Here is a 14,249-nt window from a genome sequence, read left to right on the forward strand (position 1 = left end):
GGATATTCCGGCTGTGGAGGATCACCTTTCCGTCCTACGTGCTTCTTGGGTACTGATCCAGAAGTCCCTTGAGGTCTCTGCGCAGCGCCAGAGACTCCAGGCTGATCGCAGACGAGCGCCTGCTCCTTCCTACCAGGTCGGAGACCGTGTATGGTTGTCCACCCGCAACCTCAACCTTCGAGTGCCCACTCCCAAGCTGGCGCCTCGCTTTGTTGGTCCCTTCCGAGTGCTTCGCAGGGTAAACCCGGTAGCCTATGCCCTTGCGCTTCCTCCTGGCATGCGGATCTCCAACGTGTTTCATGTCTCCCTGTTGAAGCCACTGGTGTGTAATCGTTTCACTTCCTCGGTTCCTCGGCCTCGTCCGGTCCAAGTGGGTAATCGTGAGGAGTATGAGGTGAGCAATATCCTGGACTCACGCCTGGTCCGCGGTCGGGTGCAGTTTTTGGTCCATTGGCGTGGTTATGGTCCAGAGGAGCGTTCCTGGGTTCCCTCCGCAGATGTCCATGCTCCTGCCTTGCTCCGAGCCTTCCACGCACGCTTCCCTCAGAAACCGTTCTTTACTCCGCGGAGGAGGGGCCCTTGAGGGGGAGGTACTGTCATGGTCTTACCTTCTTGCTGTTCTCCTTCGTTTGACATGTGCTGGCGGCCATCTTGGTTTCTTGTAGCCTCCCACCCTGTGGCTCCTCCTTCCCACTGGGAGGAGCTGGATGCCTAGCTCATATATATAGGAGGTCTGTGGCTTCAGTTCCTTGCTTGGTCCTCCTGTGTTCACATGCTTCTAGACTGCTGCTGCTTCTGGTTCCTGATCCTGGTTTCGTCCGACTACCCTGCTGGTTCCTGATCCTGGTTTCGTCCGACTACCCTGCTGGTTCCTGATCCTGGCTTCGTCTGACTACCCTGCTGGTTCCTGATCCTGGCTTCGTCTGACTACCCTTCTGGTTCCTGACCTCTGGCTTCGCAAAGACTCTGCTTCGGTTTCGCCATCCGTTTGGACTTTTGCTTTACAGCTTTATTTTCAATAAAGCCTTCCTATTTTCACTTATCCCTTGTTGTACGTCTGGTTCATGGTTCCGTGACATTGTGACATCACAGGAGATGGCTATCTGCATGACATTATGGGTCATATGGCTTTACTGGGCTTTGTGGCAAGTCGAATTTTTCCTAAACTTCAGATCAGACTCCAATTGAAAGCAAGATCAAAAAGATGCATCGCACTCACCATCCATGTTCATGTTCACGCTTCTTTATTAGTGATTGCAGAGTTACATGCAGGGGCAGACTCACATGGAGTATAAGTTAACAGCGACGGCCGTTTCGCAGTGTGACCGCTTCCTCCGGCTGTTTGATTCACTCTGTGGATCGTGTGTGTGCTGGCCTATAACCTTTTGGACGACAGAATCGGAATCTAGCGCATCCGACGATTCAACTAATTCATCCACAAAACCCTGCAGTAATCCCCCTTTAGGAGGAGAACCAGGAGAGGAGGGCGTGGAAGAAGGCGTGCGCAGATCGGCACACAGAAAGAAACAGGTCTCATGGAGGCGCTAGTGGGGGAAGATAATGTGGTTTCTTCTAACCTTGTAATCAACATTAGTGGCGTTGAATTGCCCTCAGACTGCACCTCGTTCCTCAATTTGGGACTGGGGTTCAGTCCGACGGAACCATTCGATAGGACCACATTTGAAATTGATTTGTTCAAAAATGTTCGCAAACTTTATTTAAAAAAGCATTTTAGTAATGTCTCGACCTCCCATAATATCACAAGAGAAGGAGATATTCCTGTGAATATAGATCCATTAGGGTATACCATCTCTGCACCCTTCAATATACAAGAAGTAGCTTGCTTGGAATTTTTGGCAGACACAGATTTGAGTCCTGATCCTGCACCAGCCATCACGCACAGCGATTTCATCCTCCTTTTGCCCCCCTATGCCCGCCGGCTCGATAATAGATGTTTTTTACAAGAGGATTCTGAGAGACACGAAAGCCTTAATATATCCGAAAGAGAAGGAGAATTTGAATAAAAGGCAATCTATTGCCATACAATGGCTACGGAACTCAGACCTCATTATCAAGCCGATGGACAAGGGGGGTAATGCTGTTGTAATGTCCCGCGATTTCTATGTTACTGAGGCGGAGAGACAGCTGAATGATGTCTCTACTTATGAGAAACCACCCTCGGATCCTGTTCCTGAGACCAGATCCAGATTAGTGGACCTGTTGTGGAGGTACATTGAGGCAGGTGTTCTCCATGGGTCAACTATTGATAAATTGGTCCCCCTTTTTCCAAATAGACCCTCTTGGTATTTTTTCCCTAAGGTGCACAAGTCACTGACCCATCCTCCTGGACGCCCTATAGTGTCGGGGGTTGGGTCAGTGACTGAACCCTTGTCGAGATACCTAGATTGGTTACTGCGGCCTATTTTATTCAGATTCCCCACATACCTCGGTGACACCAACGACTTCCTCCTGGCCCTTGATGGTTTTCAGTGGCAGGACGGTTGGAGTTTGGTGTCCTTGGATGTGGTCAATCTTTATACCCGCATTCCACAACGTGGAGGTGTTAACGCGGTTTTGGAACTTATCGAACATTCAGGGAGGAATCCCTTGTTTACTGAATTTGTAGAGAAATCACTGCTGTTCATTTTGGAGAACAATACGTTTCTCTTTAATGATCAGTGGTATAGGCAAATTTACGGGACGGCCATGGGGACACCTGTCTCATGTACCTTCGCTAACATATTTCTGGGGAGATTTGAGGACAGATTTGTCTATAGTTGCATACGTCTATTTTTGCGCTACATGGATGATATCTTCATGGTGTGGTCAGGAACACAGGAGCAGTGTAAGCAATTTGTGGCCCATCTCAACGACGCGAACGACATGAACATGATGTTCACCCTCAATTTTGGGGGATTGACCATTGAGTTCTTGGACGTTCACTTCGTTGTGGGAGATGGTGCCCTACATACCGAAGGGTATTGCAAACCGACTGCCACCAACACCCTGCTGCACCATGGGAGCTATCATCCACGTAGCGTAACTAGTTAAGTCCCTTATGGACAATTTTTAAGACTTAGACGTATCAATAGCCAGGATGCAAGTTTCCTGAGACAGGCGAATGAACTGAGGGATAGATTGGTTCAGCGCGGATACCCACCAGAGCAATTGGATATAGCTTTGGAAAGGGCAAGTGCCCAAACGCAGCAATCATTGATGAAACGCAGAAAAAGTGGGGTAAAAAATGATGCAGAGAAAAAGGACAGGTTTGTGTTTGTATTTAAGCATAGTTCCATGGCTAATTGCATAAAAAGAACAATATAAAAAAATTGGGAGATTTTGAAAGCAGAAGGAGACTTAGGTGAATTTTTAGACCAGAAACCTATACTAGCTTTTAAAAGATGTCGCACATTTAGGGACATTTTGGTGCAAAGCCGCTACAGCGAGCGGAAACCGCGCGATTGGTTGTCACTCGGTAAGCCGGTTGGCAACTATCGATGCGGTGACTGCTCCCTGTGCGGCTTTATGTTTCAGTTCTTTCTTGGAGGTTTTGAGCATTGTGTGCACCAATTTATCAATTGTAGAACAACGTATGTAGTTTATGCATTGATCTGCGTGTGCGGATCCTTTTACATAGGAAAAATCAAAAGATCCTTAATGGAGCGGATACGAGAACACCGTAACTCAATAAAAACAGGCAAGGGACGTACTCGCCTTATTGAGCATATACGATGCCAACATGGAGGAAATGCAAGTGCCCTGCGATTTGCGGGTTTGGAGCATGTTCCCCCATTGCCTCAGGGAGGCGACAGACACCGTATTCTGCTCCAGAAGGAAGCCCGGTTTATTATAAAAACAGATGCAACTGGGTGTTTGGGGCTTAATGAACGCAATGATTTGTCAGTGTTCATTGAATAGGATGCGTTATATATGCGTCTTTGTTCATTTGTATCACTGACTATAGGGTTATAGCTACCATATACATATTTATATATATATATATATATATATATATATATATACACTTTTTGTATTTTTATATCCTTTTATATTTGTATTTTTCTATTTAACTCATCTTCAGAGGATTTAAATGTCATTTCTACTATTCATATTAACTTTGTGTCACCTTTTGGAAATACTCTGCAATTGTTGTAACTTGTATTTCACCTTTGTTACTTTTGTTTTTAAAATTGCACTAATGGATTGATGCACCTGTGTTTCAGGTGTGTGCTGCTGGTGTGACGTCAGGGGTTTTTGAGTAATGGGTCGGTTGAACCCTCCCCCTTATGAGGTTATAGGCCAGCACACACACGATCCACAGAGTGAATCAAACAGCCGGAGGAAGCGGTCACACCGCGAAACGGCCGTCGCTGTTAACTTATACTCCATGTGAGTCTGCCCCTGCATGTAACTCTGCAATCACTAGTAAAGAAGCGTGAACATGAACATGGATGGTGAGTGCGATGCATCTTTTTGATATTGCTTTCAATTATATTCTGCTTAATCTTCACACCCCGTTTTCCTGGATGGTCGGAGGAGGCCAGGACTGTGTTCCCTGATATCTCAGGTGCAGGACGGTGCCCTCAATACCTCTCGTTATATAATTCAGATCAGACTCCACTTCGGATTCTTTGATTCTCTCAACACTAGTCTTAATCACCCTGCTATTTAGACCTTTGAGTTGTATGCCTCAGAGATTGGTCTGTCTTATGTGTACAGGAAAGCTGTGTGTAGGTGCTTGCTATCCTGACCAGAGTGTTCGTGACTTCATCCCTGACTCGTGTGGTCAGCCTTATTGTTCATCGATGTTTCATACGTCTACAATGTCTAATACGTCTTTATCATGTTTTTTTTTATATCCTGGCCTACCTGTGAACGCCATACTTCCTGTGTGTATTCTGATCCAAATGGGTTCCAGTTTCTGCTTTGTTCCTGATGCTGTGTCTTTTGGTTTTTGTGATCTTGTTTCATATCTGTTTAGTATGCTCAGCTTCCGGCTCCTGTGAACAGTTCTTACAGCAGGTGCTTGAACTAGATCCCTGTACTTTGCCAGCATAGGGACCAGGGCTGGGACAAGGTATTTTTGTGCCCTAGGCCAGTGCTACTCAAATCCAGCCCTCAGGGCTCACCTGCTAGTCATGATTTGAAATATATATCCCACAGAATAATTAGCTGTGGTAACTGCTGATGCATTGACACTAAATATATCACCTGCTTAATACTAAAGAAAACTTGACCGGCAGATGGGCCCCTGATGACTGGAGTTGAGGCAAATTGCGCCTCACCCCTGCCCCCCCAAATCAATTTAAAGTGACATAAAACACATTTGAAGAGAAGCAGTAAAGGGCAGATCCAGTGACTTACCGGTCATGTCTCCACTTTCCTTTTCTTTTCCATTTGGTCCAGACCATCATGGCCAGACATCTTTGGGGTCAGGGTTGTACAGCCCTCTCTGCCACAGTAGTATTACTATATAGTGCATGGTAGATGTGGGACTGTGAAAATTCTGCAAATTTATACAAACCCCAGATCAGCCCCTAAATTTATTGAGGCCACTCTCATTCTGCTGCTACTCCCAATACTGTTCCCACTGGCCATGTGCACAAACACTATACTGTCAGAAATAACAGTGTCATAAAGATAGTCCTCCAGTAATTGTTCTACCAGATTGCCCTAATTATTAATAGTGCCCCCAACAGTGATAATACTCCCCAAGAGTGACCCCATTAGTAGCAATGCCTTCCATAATTTGCCCAATAATAATGCCCCTAAAGTATCCCCGGTAGTAATAATATAACCATAGTGCCCCCAGTATTTTTACCCCCCCCCCCCCCCACCTGCAATGCCCCCTGTAATTCTAATTCTCCCCTGCAGTTATAACTCCCCTGTAGTGCCAATATATAATGCGCCCCCCCCCCCATATTTCCAGTATATAATGCTCTTGCTTCCCTCCATAGTGGCAGTATATACACTCACCTAAAGAATTATTACGAACACCATACTAATACGGTGTTGGACCCCCTTTTGCCTTCAGAACTGCCTTAATTCTACGTGGCATTGATTCAACAAGGTGCTGATAGCATTCTTTAGAAATGTTGGCCCATATTGATAGGATAGCATCTTGCAGTTGATGGAGATTTGAGGGATGCACATCCGGGGCACGAAGCTCCCGTTCCACCACATCCCAAAGATGCTCTATTGGGTTGAGATCTGGTGACTGTGGGGGCCATTTTAGTACAGTGAACTCATTGTCATGTTCAAGAAACCAATTTGAAATGATTCGAGCTTTGTGACATGGTGCATTATCCTGCTGGAAGTAGCCATCAGAGGATGGGTACATGGTGGTCATGAAGGGATGGACATGGTCAGAAACAATGCTCAGGTAGCCCGTGGCATTTAAACGATGCCCAATTGACACTAAGGGGCCTAAAGTGTGCCCAGAAAGCATCCCCCAAACCATTACACCACCACCACCAGCCTGCACAGTGGTAACAAGGCATGATGGATACATGTTCTCATTCGGTTTACGCCAAATTCGGACTCTACCATTTGAATGTCTCAACAGAAATCGAGAATCATCAGACCAGGCAACATTTTTCCAGTCTTCAACAGTCCAATTTTGGTGAGCTCGTGCAAATTGTAGCCTCTTTTTCCTATTTGTAGTGGAGATGAGTGGTACCCGGTGGGGTCTTCTGCTGTTGTAGCCCATCCGCCTCAAGGTTGTGCGTGTTGTGGCTTCACAAATGCTTTGCTGCATACCTCAGTTGTAACGCGTGGTTATTTCAGTCAACGTTGCTCTTCTATCAGCTTGAATCAGTCGGCCCATTCTCCTCTGACCTCTAGCATCCACAAGGCATTTTTGCCCACAGGACTGCCGCATACTGGATGTTTTTCCCTTTTCACACCATTCTTTGTAAACCCTAGAAATGGTTGTGCGTGAAAATCCCAGTAACTGAGCAGATTGTGAAATACTCAGACCGGCCCGTCTGGCACCAACAACCATGCCACGCTCAAAATTGCTTAAATCACCTTTCTTTCCCATTCTGACATTCAGTTTGGAGTTCAGGAGATTGTCTTCACCAGGACCACCCCCCTAAATGCATTGAAGCAACTGCCATGTGATTGGTTGACTAGATAATTTTATTAATGAGAAATAGAACAGGTGTTCCTAATAATTCTTTAGGTGAGTGTATATACAGTATATTTAAAGAAAATTTCACTTTTATCCTGCTGGAGTGCCGTCCATTTTCTGGATTCATATACAGTGTATGTATATATATATATATATATATATATATATATATATTGCTACCCTTGTAGTGCCAGTAGATAATTCCCCTGTAGTACCAGTATATAATGCTCCTCCATGCCCGTTGTAGTGCCAATATATATATATATATATATATATATATAATGCCCCCTGCAGTGCTTCCTCAAGTACTAGTATATAATGCCCCCTCTGTAGTGCCAGGTATATATAATACATCCTCCCTTCCTTGGTGCTCCCAATATATAATGCTCCCCCTCCCCTTCCGTGGTGTTCCTAGTAGAGTCCTGATCAAAAATTTAAGACCACTTGAAAAATGGCAAAAAATCATATTTAGCATGGCTGGATCTTAACAAGGTTCCAAGTAGATCTTCAACATGCAACAAGAAGAAATGGGAGTGAGACAAAAAAAAATTTGAGCATTCAATTTAATGAAAACAACGAATAAACTGAAACAGGCTGTTTTTCAGCTGATCAAAAGTTTATGACCACACCTCCAAAAAAAAACTAAACCCCTCCAAAACAGAAATCCAACTTCCAAACATGAACTCAGTAATGAGTAGCTCTGCCGTTATTGTTTATCACTTAAAAAAAAAAATTCGGCATGCTTGATGCAAGCAATTTCTTGAGGTGAGTGGGAAACTTTCTCCAAGTGGTGAAGACGGCCGCACAAAGGCCATTTACTGTCTGGAACTGTTGTCCATGTTTGTAAACTTCCCTTGCCATCCATCCCCAAAGGTTCTCAATTGGATTTAGATCAGGGAAACACGCAGGATGGGCCAAAAGAGTGATGTTATTCTCCTGGAAGAAGTCCCTTGTCCTGCGGGCATTGTGTACTGTAGCGTTGTCCTGTTGAAAAACCCAGTCATTACCACACAGAAAAGGGCCCTCAGTCATGAGGAATGCTCTCTGCAAAATCAGGACATAGCCAGTGGCCGTTTGACGCCCCTGCACTTCCTGAAACTCCATTGTTCCACTGAAGGAAAAAGCACCCCAGACCATTATGGCGCCCCCTCCACTGTGGCGTGTAGAAAACATCTCGGGTGGGATCTGCTTGTCATGCCAGTAACGTTGGAAACCATCAGGACCATCAAGGTTAAATTTTTTCTCATCAGAGAATAAAACTTTCTTCCACCTTTGAATGTCCCATGTTTGGTGCTCTCTTGCAAAGTCCAAACAAGCAGTTCTGTGGCATTCAAGGAGACGAGGTCTTTGAAGACTTTTTTTTTTTTGAAGCCCTTCAGTCTCAGATGCCGTCTGATGGTTATGGGGCTGCAGTCAGGACCAGTAAGGGCCTTAATTTGGGTCGAGGATCGTCCAGTGTCTTGACGGACAGCCAATTGGATCCTCCGGCTCAGTGCTGATGAATTTTTTTTGGGTCTTCCACTTGACTTTTTTGGTCCATAACCCTCAGGATCATTAAAGAAATTCCAAATAACTGTCTTACTTCGTCCACCTCAGCAGCGATGGCGCGCTGTGAGAGACTCTACTTATGCAGTTCAACAACCCGACCACGTTCAAAAAGGGAGAGTTTTTTTTGCCTTTGCCATCACAACGTGTGACTACCTGACAGAAAATGACAATGAATCCACATCTTTGCACAGATTTGTCCTTTTAAAGGCATGTGGTCCTAAACTTTTGATCAGCTGAAAAACAGCCTGTTTCAGTTTAATCGTTATTTTCAATTAATTGAATGCTCAAAAAATGTTTTGTCGCATCCTCATTTCTTCTTTTTGCATGTTGAAGCTCTACTTGGAACCTTGTTAAGATCCAACAATGTAAAATATGATTTTTTGCCATTTTTCAAGTGGTCTTAAACTTTTGATCAGGACTGTAGATAATGACCCCGTCTGTAGTGTTAGGATTATATAATGCACCCCTTCCTTAGTGCCCCCAGTATATAATGCTCTCTCCTTCCTTAGTGCCCTCAGTATATAGTGCCCCCTCTGTAATGCTACAAATACAAACCGGATTCCAAAAAAAGTTGGGACACTAAACAAATTGTGAATAAAAACTGAATGCAATGATGTGGAGATGGCAAATGTCAATATTTTATTTGTAATAGAACGTAGATGACAGATCAAACGTTTAATCCGAGTAAATGTATAATTTTAAAGGAAAAATACGTTGATTCCAATTTTCACGGTGTCAACAAATCCCCAAAAAGTTGGGACAAGTAGCAATAAGAGGCTGGAAAAAGTAAATTTGAGCATAACGAAGAGCTGGAAGACCAATTAACACTAATTAGGTCAATTGGCAACATGATTGGGTATAAAAAGAGCTTCTCAGAGTGGCAGTGTCTCTCAGAAGCCAAGATGGGTAGAGGATCACCAATTCCCACAATGTTGCGCAGAAAGATAGTGGAGCAATATCAGAAAGGTGTTACCCAGCGAAAAATTGCAAAGACTTTGCATCTATCATCATCAACTGTGCATAACATCATCCGAAGATTCAGAGAATCTGGAACAATCTCTGTGCGTAAGGGTCAAGGCCGTAAAACCATACTAGATGCCCGTGATCTCCGGGCCCTTAAACGACACTGCACCACAAACAGGAATGCTACTGTAAAGGAAATCACAGAATGGGCTCAGGAATACTTCCAGAAACCATTGTCAGTGAACACAATCCACCGTGCCATCCGCTGTTGCCAGCTGAAACTCTACAGTGCAAAGAAGAAGCCATTTCTAAGCAAGATCCACAAGCTCAGGCGTTTTCACTTGGCCAGGGATCATTTAAAATGGAGTGTGGCAAAATGGAAGACTGTTCTGTGGTCAGACGAGTCACGATTCGAAGTTCTTTTTGGAAATCTGGGACGCCATGTCATCCGTACCAAAGAGGACAAGGACAACCCAAGTTGATATCAACGCTCAGTTCAGAAGCCTGCATCTCTGATGGTATGGGGTTGCATGAGTGCGTGTGGCATGGGCAGCTTGCATGTCTGGAAAGGCACCATCAATGCAGAAAAATATATTCAGGTTCTAGAACAACATATGCTCCCATCCAGACGTCATCTCTTTCAGGGAAGACCCTGCATTTTTCAACAAGATAATGCCAGACCACATTCTGCATCAATCACAACATCATGGCTGCGTAGGAGAAGGATCCGGGTACTGAAATGGCCAGTCTGCAGTCCAGATATTTCACCTATAGAGAACATTTGGCTCATCATAAAGAGGAAGGTGCAACAAAGAAGGCCCAAGACGATTGAACAGTTAGAGGCCTGTATTAGACAAGAATGGGAGAGCATTCCTATTTCTAAACTTGAGAAACTGGTCTCCTTGGTCCCCAGACGTCTGTTGAGTGTTGTAAGAAGAAGGGGAGATGCCACACAGTGGTGAAAATGGCCTTGTCCCAACTTTTTGGGGATTTGTTGACACCATGAAATTCTGATTCAACATATTTTTCCCCCTAAAATGGTACATTTTCTCAGTTTAAACTTTTGTTCCGTGATTTATGTTCTATTCTGAATAAAATATTAGAAGTTGGCACCTCCACATCATTGCATTCAGTTTTTATTCACGATTTGTATAGTGTCCCAACTTTTTTGGAATCCGGTTTGTACATAATTCCTCCCTTCTTTGGTGCCCCCAGTACAAACCGGATTCCAAAAAAGTTGGGACACTATACAAATCGTGAATAAAAACTGAATGCAATGATGTGGAGGTGCCAACTTCTAATATTTTATTCAGAATCGAACATAAATCACGGAACAAAAGTTTAAACGGAGAAAATGTACCATTTTAAGGGAAAAATATGTTGAATCAGAATTTCATGGTGTCAACAAATCCCCAAAAAGTTGGGACAAGGCCATTTTCACCACTGTGTGTCATCTCCCCTTCTTCTTACAACACTCAACAGACGTCTGGGGACCGAGGAGACCAGTTTCTCAAGTTTAGAAATAGGAATGCTCTCCCATTCTTGTCTAATACAGGCCTCTAACTGTTCAATCGTCTTGGGCCTTCTTTGTTGCACCTTCCTCTTTACGATGCGCCAAATGTTCTCTATAGGTGAAAGATCTGGACTGCAGACTGGCCATTTCAGTACCCGGATCCTTCTCCTACGCAGCCATTATGTTGTGATTGATGCAGAATGTGGTCTGGCATTATCTTGTTGAAAAATGCAGGATCTTCCCTGAAAGAGATGACGTCTGGATGGGAGCATATGTTGTTCTAGAACCTGAATATATTTTTCTGCATTGATGGTGCCTTTCCAGACATGCAAGCTGCCCATGCCACACGCACTTATGCAACCCCATACCATCAGAGATGCAGGCTTCTGAACTGAGCTTTGATAACAACTTGGGTTGTCCTTGTCCTCTTTGGTCCGGATGACATGGCATCCCAGATTTCCAAAAAGAACTTCGAATCGTGACTCATCTGACCACAGAACAGTCTTCCATTTTGCCACACTCCATTTTAAATGATCCCTGGCCCAGTGAAAATGCTTGAGCTTGTGGATCTTGCTTAGAAATGGCTTCTTCTTTGCACTGTAGAGTTTCAGCTGGCAACGGCGGATGGCACGGTGGATTGTGTTCACTGACAATGGTTTCTGGAAGTATTCCTGAGCCCATTCTGTGATTTCCTTTACAGTAGCATTCCTGTTTGTGGTGCAATGTCGTTTAAGGGCCTGGAGATCACGGGCATCCAGTATGGTTTTACGGCCTTGACCCTTACGCACAGAGATTGTTCCAGATTCTCAGAATCTTCGGATGATGTTATGCACAGTTGATGATGATAGATGGAAAGTCTTTGCAATTTTTCGCTGGGTAACACCTTTCTGATATTGCTCCACTATCTTTCTGCGCAACATTGTGGGAATTGGTGATTCTCTATCTATCTTGGCTTCTGAGAGACACTGCCACTCTGAGAAGCTCTTTTTATACCCAATCATGTTGCCAATTGACCTAATTAGTGTTAATTTGTCTTGCAGCTCTTCGTTATGCTCAAATTTACTTTTTCCAGTATCTTATTGCTACTTGTCCCAACTTTTTTGGGATTTGTTGACACCGTGAAAATTGGAATCAACGAATTTTTCCTTTAAAATAATACATTTACTCAGATTAAACGTTTGATCTGTCATCTACGTTCTATTACAAATAAAATATTGACATTTGCCATCTCCACATCATTGCATTCAGTTTTTATTCACAATTTGTTTAGTGTCCCAACTTTTTTGGAATCCGGTTTGTATATAATCAGCCCCCTTCCTTGGTGTCCCCAGTATATAATACCCCTTCTATAGTGGCAGGTATATATAATGCTCCCCCCCTTCCTCGGTGCCCTCAGTATATAATTCCCCCCTTTGTAGTGCCAGGTATATATAATGCCCCCCTTTTCTTGGTGCCCCCAGTATATAATGCCCCCCTCTGTAGTACTGTTGATCGCAAATATTCTAATCGCGAATTTATATATATATCGCAAATATTGGCACTTCGAGAATTTGCAAATATCTAGAATATAGTTATTTTCGTAATCGTGAATATTCTAGATTTTTTTCATCAGTACCCATGATCCCTCACTGCTTCTTGCTTGTGGGCCAGTGAGAAGGTTGCAATATCTTTGACTTTAGGAGTAGTGTTGATCGCGAATTTTCGTATCGCAAATAATTATTGTGAATTTTCCGATTGACGATTTTCACAATCAAGAAAATAATGACTAGAGATCTCGAATTCGCGAATATATGACAAATATTCCCCCACACATTCGCGAAATATCGCAAAATCAAATATTGCCCCTGCTTCTCATCACTGCTCTGTAGTGCCAGGTATAAATAATGCTACCTCTCTCCCTTAGTTCCCCCAATATACACTGCTCAAAAAAATAAAGGGAACACAAAAATAACACATCCTAGATCTGAGTTAATTAAATATTCTTCTGAAATACTTTGTTCTTTACAAAGTTGAATGTGCTGACAACAAAATCACACAAAAATAAAAATCAAATTTTTTAACCCATGGAGGTCTGGATTTGGAGTCACACTCAAAATTAAAGTGGAAAAGCACACTACAGGCTGATCCAACTTTGATGTAATGTCCTTAAAACAAGTCAAAATGAGGCTCAGTAGTGTGTGTGGCCTCCACGTGCCTGTATGACCTCCCTACAACGCCTGTGCATGCTCCTGATAAGGTGGTGGACGGTCTCCTGAGAGATCTCCTCCCAGAACTGGACTAAAGCATCTGCCAACTCCTGGACTGTGGTGCAACGTGACGTTGGTGGATAGAGCGAGACATGATGTCCCAGATGTGCTCAATTGGATTCAGGTCCGGGGAACGGGCGGGCCAGTCCATAGCATCAATGCCTTCGTCTTGCAGGAACTGCTGACACTCTCCAGCCACATGAGGTCTAGCATTGTCTTGCATTAGGAGGAACCCAGGGCCAACCGCACCAGCATATGGTCTCACAAGGGGTCTGAGGATCTCATCTCGGTACCTAATGGCAGTCAGGCTACCTCTGGCGAGCACATGGAGGGCTGTGCGGCCCTCCAAAGAAATGCCACCCCACACCATTACTGACCCAATGCCAAACTGGTCATGCTAGAGGATGTTGCAGGAAGCAGAACGTTCTCCACGGCGTCTCCAGACTCTGTCACGTAAGCACAACCCCCACCTGTGGACGTCGGGCCCTCATATCACCTTCATGGAGTCTGTTTCTGACCGTTTGAGCAGACACAGGCACATTTGTGGCCTGCTGGAGGTCATTTTGCAGAGCTCTGGCAGTGCTCTTCCTGTTCCTCCTGAGGCGGAGGTAGCGGTCCTGCTGCTGGGTTGTTGCCCTCCTACGGCCTCCTCCACGTCTACTGATGTACTGGCCTGTCTCCTGGTAGCGCCTCCATGCTCTGGACACTACGCTGACAGACACAGCAAACCTTCTTGCCACAGCTCGCATTGATGTCCCATCCTGGATAAGCTGCACTACCTGAGCCACTTGTGTGGGTTGTAGACTCCGTCTCATGCTACCACTAGAGTGAAAGCACCGCCAGCATT

Source organism: Bufo bufo, chromosome 4 (assembly GCF_905171765.1).
Source record: "Bufo bufo chromosome 4, aBufBuf1.1, whole genome shotgun sequence".
Lineage (NCBI taxonomy): Eukaryota > Metazoa > Chordata > Amphibia > Anura > Bufonidae > Bufo > Bufo bufo.